The sequence below is a fragment of the Callospermophilus lateralis genome, chromosome 7, assembly GCF_048772815.1.
Source record: "Callospermophilus lateralis isolate mCalLat2 chromosome 7, mCalLat2.hap1, whole genome shotgun sequence".
Lineage (NCBI taxonomy): Eukaryota > Metazoa > Chordata > Mammalia > Rodentia > Sciuridae > Callospermophilus > Callospermophilus lateralis.
This window is the reverse complement of record NC_135311.1, coordinates 7,682,877-7,690,211: the sequence shown is the minus strand read 5'-3', so window position 1 is coordinate 7,690,211 and position 7,335 is coordinate 7,682,877.

The window sequence follows — 7,335 nt, the reverse complement described above, 5'->3', positions numbered from 1 at the left end:
TCTCCAAATAAAAAATAAAAAGGACTGGGGATGTGTCTCAGTCGTAGAATGCCCTGGGTCCACTCCCCAGTGCTGGGGAAACAAAACAAGGTCCACTTTATAGTGAAGGAAATGTGACAGTGGGCTCCTGACCCCGGATCTGTTGGCCCTACAATATACCACATCACCGTCAGTGCCCAACTCGATAGTTGACCAGCATGGCCTTTTTTTTTTTTTTTTCTCTTAATACTGGGGATTGAATCCAGGGGCACCTAGCAACTGAGCCACATCCCAAGCTCTTTTCTTTTTTTTTTTTTTTTAAAATTTTTAAAAAATATTGACTTTTTAGTTTTAGGTGGACACAATATCTTAATTTTATTTTTATGTGGTGCTGAGGATCGAATCCAGGCCCTTGCACATGCTAGGTGTGTGCCCTACCGCTGGGCCACTACCCCAGCCCCCCAAGCTTTTTAAAAATATTTTATTTTGAGGCAGGGTCTCACTAAGTTGCTGAAGCTGGCTTCGGACTCAAAAACCCTCCTGCCTCAGCCTCCTGAGCCACTGAGATCACAGGTGTGCGCCCAGCGCCTGGTTCAGCCTGGTCTCTTCACAGCTTATCTAAAACCAGTCTGGGGAGAAGGGCCTCTGGGGTTGGGCTGCTGCTTCTCAAAAGGCAGTATAGTCTTCGGAGCCAGCGGTCCTTATGCAGTGCTGAATCCTAGGTAGCTAGGAATCATGGGGACGGGAACTAAGGCCTGAAAACGACCACCTCCCTCATCATCCGTCCTAGTGGCCCATTTGGGGAACTGGTGCTTCTAGTTCCTATCCAGTTAGGCTCGCCAAGATCAGAAGCCCTGGTCCCTGGGGCAGAGGACGCATTACCAGAGGTCACAGTAAAGGTCCCACTAAACCTAAGGCCACAGCAACTACGGGGCCATTTTGGGCACCTCATGCCAACTGGTCAGTAGGTAAAGAAAGAAATTAGATTGGCATAGACACTTGATTTGTTTTATACTGTGAGTGGACCCCAGGGGTGCTCTACCACTGAGCTAGAGCCCCAGCCCTTTTAATGTTTGGAGACAGGGTCTCACTGAGTTGCTCAGGGTGACCTTGAACTTGCAATCCTCCTGCCTCAGCCTCTGGGGTTACCGGCTGTGCCACCATGCATGCGACCATGCACGGAGGATACTTGATCTTGATTAGCCCAGAAACAGGAAGTTGTAGCAATGGTGGTTGGGGAAGGGTTTGATATTGAAAGACTGAGACCGTCAGGGATGAGAGTCTGGGTTTTCCATTGGGACAGCTCCAGAGAATGAATCCTAGAGGAGGGAAGTGTTACGTGCGACGCAGGCTTGGAACTCACGGAGCTATAGTGACTGTAGTTTGTCCCACTGACCCTTCTGTGTAAGACTTTCTTTCAAAGCAACAGAAATCGTGAGCTAGGGATGTAGTTCAGTGGCAGGGCGCTTGCCTAGCATGCTGGAAGCCCTGGGTTCACTTCCCAGAGCAGAACCAGAAAGAGCAATGAGAAGCTGAGGCAGGAGGATCATGAGTTCAGAGGCAGCCTCAGCAATTGGGCGAGGCCCTAAACAACTCAGGGAGATCCCGTCTCTAAATAAAATACAAAATAGGCCTGGGGATGGCGCTCAGTGAAAAAGCAATGAAAGAAAAGAACTAGCAATCAGTCGTCACCTTGAAGCATCAGCCTGAGAGGACAAAGGGAATCAGTAAATCTAATACAGGCACAAAGGATCTGAGCAGCCAGAGTGGATTGCAGCGGTGACCCAATTTTCCAGCATTCACCTCTACAAGGAGAAGGGATCTTTGTGACATCTGTGACTCTGCCTGAGGGATTTCTTTTTCTTGTTGTGAGAACACTTTTGGACTCAGGACAAGCCAGAAATGCTTGAGAGCTAAAGCTCCCAGAGGGGACTCAACCAACAGTGGAGGTGACAAATAAAATGTGTATGTATATATGCCTGTATGTATATATTGGTACCAAGGATCAAACCCAGGTGTGCTCTACCGCTGAGCTATGTCCCCATTTTTTTTTTTTTTGGGGGGGGGGGAAAGGGTCTTGCTAAGTTGCAGAGACTGACCTCAAACTTGGGATCTTCCTACCCCGGCCTCCAGAATCACTGGTCTTACAGGTATGAGTCACCACGTGGGCCCCCTAAAGTACAATTTTGATAATGATCAGATTGGACAATGGAGTTCCGTATCATACTATCTTCTCTCCGTTTGAGTATTTTTGAAATTCGCAGTAAAAAAATGATAAAAAAGATCTATTAGCGACATTCAGAGTAGTGGTATGAATCAATGGCATCGTCTCTATGGGTGTCAGAAATGGAGCGTTGCAGCAAACGGAAGGCTCTTCCCACGGCCTTTTTGGCTGCTTTGGGTAGTTTCGGTTGTTTGTTTTGGTACTGGCCATCAAACCCAGCACCTTGAACTTGGCCCTGGGCCTACCACTGAGCTGCACCCCGAGCCCCCTGGCCATTGCTCCTGTGGTCTCTGGACCAAGGCTGAAGGCACTGTACTGCAGAGAAGCCATTTTCCTGCTGTCTGAACTGCGGGATCCCAGGGCCTTGGTTTCTGGGGCTGTGATTTCATCATAGGCTAGAACATGGAAAACTCTGGGGTGGGTGGGTGGAGGGGAGACTAGCAATAGGTCCCAGAATCTGGTCCTGGGTCTTCTCAGCAGATAGTCCCAGTTCTGCTTCTAGTCCCAAATAGGATTGTTCTCTCCTGCCCCCTTGTGGTTGTGCGGGGCTATGCAATTGGTTCTGGTCAATGAGGTGTGAATCTAAGGGACAGGTGGCACTTCTGGGAGGAAGCCTTAATTGCTAGGGCTCTTTCTTTTTTTCCTCCTGGAGTGGTGATTGATGGCATTTGAGATGGTGGCTGCTCTATCAGCCTGGGTCCTTGAATGTCTAAAATAAGATGACGCCTCTTTTTTTTGGGGGGGGGTGGGGGGGTAACCAGGGATTGAACCCAGGAGTGCTTAACCACTGAGCCACATCCCAAGCCCTTTTTATATTTTATTTAGAGACAGGGTCTTGCTGAGTTACTCAGGGCCTAAGCTGAGTTGCTGAGGCTGGCTTTGAACTTACGATCCTCCTGCCTCAGCCTCCTAAAATGTTGGGGTTACAGGTGTGCATCACTGCACCTGGCTAGATGAGCCCTCTTATTAACCACATGTAGACTGAATGAGAAATAAACTTTTGCTGTTTTAAGCCCCTGGGATTTGGTCTAGCTAATCTTGAATAATACATTTACATACAACAACCAATCCTACAGGCTACCTGGTAACATCCTGAACAATAATTATTACTGTTGCTGTGTTATCGTTACCATGGTCATTACAGGTGCCACTTTTAAGTGCCTCTTGTGTGGACCAGGCTATGCAACCCAGTATATGCAATGTTTCCATTAATGTCTACAACAAATCCAGGAAACAGTTATTATTATCCCATGATCAAGATGAGAAAATAGAAGCTTAGGGGTTGGCACAAATGTTTTATTTGCTGTATTGTGGTCATTGAAGATGCTGTTCACTCCTTGATCCTTAGCTGATGTCCCGGGCAATCAATGCTTTTTAATAATGATTGAACAGTTGTAATTGTCCCTTGGAAGACAACTTTAAAACATGTATCAAGCACCTTTAGAATATTTATACCTTTTGCCCACTCATTACTTATCTCTACCCAGGACTTTTGCAGTGTAGTAAGATTGCTTGACCAGTAAATACAGCCACGTACTGCACACCATTTCAGTCAGCTGAGGACCCCATATCCAATGGTGGCCCCATAAGATGATAAGGAGGTAGGAGGGAAGAATAGAAGAATACCGGACTAGATGAGCCCTCTTATTGATCACTAGACAGCTGGGACTGAAGGGAAGGGTGGGTGAACAGGAAACAGGAAAGACAGTGAAATGAATCTGACTTAACTTTCCTAGGAACCTATATAAATACATCACGGTGAGTCTCCACGTCATGTACAATCACGAGACTGAGGTTAGAATTAGTATAAGATGTATTCCATGTTTGTTTAAATATGTCAAATTATACTCTATTGTCATGTATAACTATAAAGAACAAACTTAATTTTTTTCATTAGAGGTTTATAGTTATATATAGTCATTGGGTTAACACAACCATTTTTTTTTTTTTTTTTTTTGGTGCTGGGATTAGAACCCAGGGCCTTGTACATGCAAGGCCAGCACTCCATCAGCTGAGCTGTATCCCAAGGCCTAAAGAACAAATTTAAAAATAAATAATGTTCAAAAGATGATAATGAAGCTGAAACATTCCTATTGCCTAGTGAGATCAAAGCTAAAGAGAGGCAAGAGAAAAGGAAACTTCAGAAGAAAAGGATGTCCCAAGAAAATTCACAGTGAAGGGCTTGGCAGAAGCTTTGTAAACCTCAGCAAGCTCCTTCAAAAGTGTGAAAGCGTGGATGGGGCTGGGGCTCAGTGGTAGCGCTCGTGCCTAGCATGTGTGAGGCACTGGGTTCGACTCAGCACCACACATAAATAAATAAAATAAAGGCCCATCAACAACTAGAATAAATAAAAAGTTTGAAAGCACAGACCCAACACTGAAAGGTTCTCATTTATAGAGAAGAGTATTATCCACGTGTAAGCAAATCACCATGAAGAAAGAAGCAAACCACCATGCACACAGTTCTGCAGAGTGCCACCTCTTCAGAGCCTCAGGAGGCCCTTCAGGGGTGATTCCAGAGAAGGTCTGTCAGAGGAGACCGCAGCTCCAGCTCCGGCAGCTCCCAGTGTGCTGCTGTCCCTAAATACCTCCAGGGGGACAAGATGTGAAGGCAGCAGACCGTGGCAATTATAATCCTGGCCTTGTGTAGGCTAATGTGTGTGTGTGTGTGTGTGTGTGTGTGTGTGTGTGTCTTAGTTTTTAACAAAAAAAGTTTTTTATAAATGATTACTAGGGGCTGGAGGCGTGGCTCAGTGGTAGAGCGCTCGCCTGGCCTGTGTGAGGCCCGGAGTTCCATCCTCAGCACCACATATAAGTAAATAAAAAAGATCCATTGACAACTTAAAAAAATAAAGAATGATTAATAGATGAAAGCTCATAGAGTGAGGATATAAGGTAAGAAATATTTTTGTATGGCTGCTATAATGTTTGTTTTCAGCTAAGTGCTATTACAAAAAGAGTGGAAAAGTTTTTAAAGATCTCAAAATTTATGAAGTAAAAAAGCTACAGTGCAGGGGGGTGTAGCTCAGTGGTAGGGAATTCCTCTATCGGATGTGGGGCCCAGGGTTCAATCCCCAGTATCACCAAAAAGCAGAACAATCTAACAAAAAAAAAGGGGGGGTGGAGTTACAGTAAGCTAAGGTTCATTTGTCAATGAAAAAAGAAAAACGTTCTTTATAAAGTTGCTGTGGCCTAGAGTAGAGTGTTTATAAAGTGTACAGTAGGGCATCAGGTCCACTCACTGCACAGTCACTGACTCACCCAGAGGAGCTTCCAGTCCTGCAAACTCCACTCGTGGTGAGGGCCCTGGACAAGCTCACCATCTTGTTGTCTTTCATATCATAATTTTACTGTAACTTTTCTATTTTTAAATCCCCCAAACACCATTGTGTTACAATTGTCTACAATATTATGTACAGTAACATGCTGAACAGTGTTGTGGCCTAAAAGCAAGACTCCACCCTGTAGCCTAGGTATACAGTAGGCTCTACCATCAGGGTTTATGTAAGTACACCCTGTGATGTTGGAACCAGGAGAAAATCATGTGAGTTCTTAAAACATTTCCTTGTTGTTAAGCTATACATAACTCTGTGTGTGTGTGTGCTTGTGTGTGTGTGTGCACACGTGCATGAAATACATGAAAAAATAAATTGGTAACATTAGAGTTTGTCTATTGATTAGTACTTTTAGCCATATGTTTAGAAGGTCATTGTTCTAGTTCCAGGTTTGCCTGTGACCTCGAGTTTGGTGTTTGTCTCCTCCGGAAGGACTAATTTCCCATTGATTTTAACACCTGTCTTTGCTTTTGAATCTTTATTTATTTATTTATTTATTTATGTACCAAGGATTGGCAAGATCGAGGGGCACTCAATCACTGAGCCACAGTGAGGGGCACTCGATCACTGAGCCACATCCCCAGCCTTATTTTGTATTTTATTTAGAGAAGGGTCTCACTGAGTTGCTTAGTACCTCGCCTTTGCTGAGGCTGGCTTTGAACCTCCTGTCTCAGCCTCCTGCGCCACTGCGCCCGGCTCCTTTCTTTTATAGCAGTCCCTGAAAGCGCTCTGGGAGACTCTCAAGATGTAAACACATTTTGAAATATGTTTAGGTCCACAGTATATTTGTTCTCTGGGGTCCAGAGGGCAGGCCTCGGGGTGTGCAGCGCTCCTAACAGAAGAACTAGAGGAACCCTAGGTGAGTGCGCGGCGCCCCCGCGTGGCACCTATCGCAATAACAGTCTGGGTTCTCCCGCTGGGGTCCTGGGCCAGGAGACTTTCCTGCTCTCTCCCTTGGTCTGTGATAGCCACCCCCCTCTTTTTTTTTTACCTTTTAAAAATCACATTTATTTTTATACATTTATATATCACATATTTCTAAATTGGATACATACCATCATATATCAGGTTTGAGTATTGTACAGTATGTTTCTATGTTTGGTAGTAAGTTACAATTTAAATATTTTATTGCCTGTAGTATGCCCATGCCTAGGGTGCTTCTTTCTCCAGCATTAAGCTTTGATTGTATTACCCTTATTGAAATATTCAGAATCTTTTAAGTCGTGACAAAGGCACCTAGGAAGTGGGCCCCAAAGATATGCTAGGCACTTTTACCTACACTTTAAATTCTCAGTTTGGTCATTAACGTCCCCACTTCAACAAGGAGGCTGAGACCAGAGGGGTCAGAAAAGCCCTGGCTATCGGCGTCCTTCACCCACGTCCTTCATCCACTCCACGTTAGAGCCTCCCTGTTCCTCTTCCTCCCATTCCTTGGAATCACAGGGTGACCCAGGTCATCAGGTGTAGCCTGGGTGTGGGACTTCCAGCGCAGGTGCCATCGCCCTCTTCTAGGGCACCTGCGTGTCCTGCCCTGGCCAACAGGGGCATTGTTCCCCAAGTGCGACCAGGACACTGGGTCCCGAGTGTGTATGAACCCTCCAAGCGGGCCGTGGACTTTGCTCTCTGGAGACACTGAACTCGCGACCAGAACCTCTCCATTTAGGCCGCCCTGTTCCTCCAGCGGCTCCAGGAAGCTCCGCGCTGCGTCCAGATTGTGGCTCACGGCACCATCGGCCCTCAAGGTCCCGTCCAGGAGTTGCGCTCAGCGCTACCAGCCTGTGATAGCCCTTTCGTCGC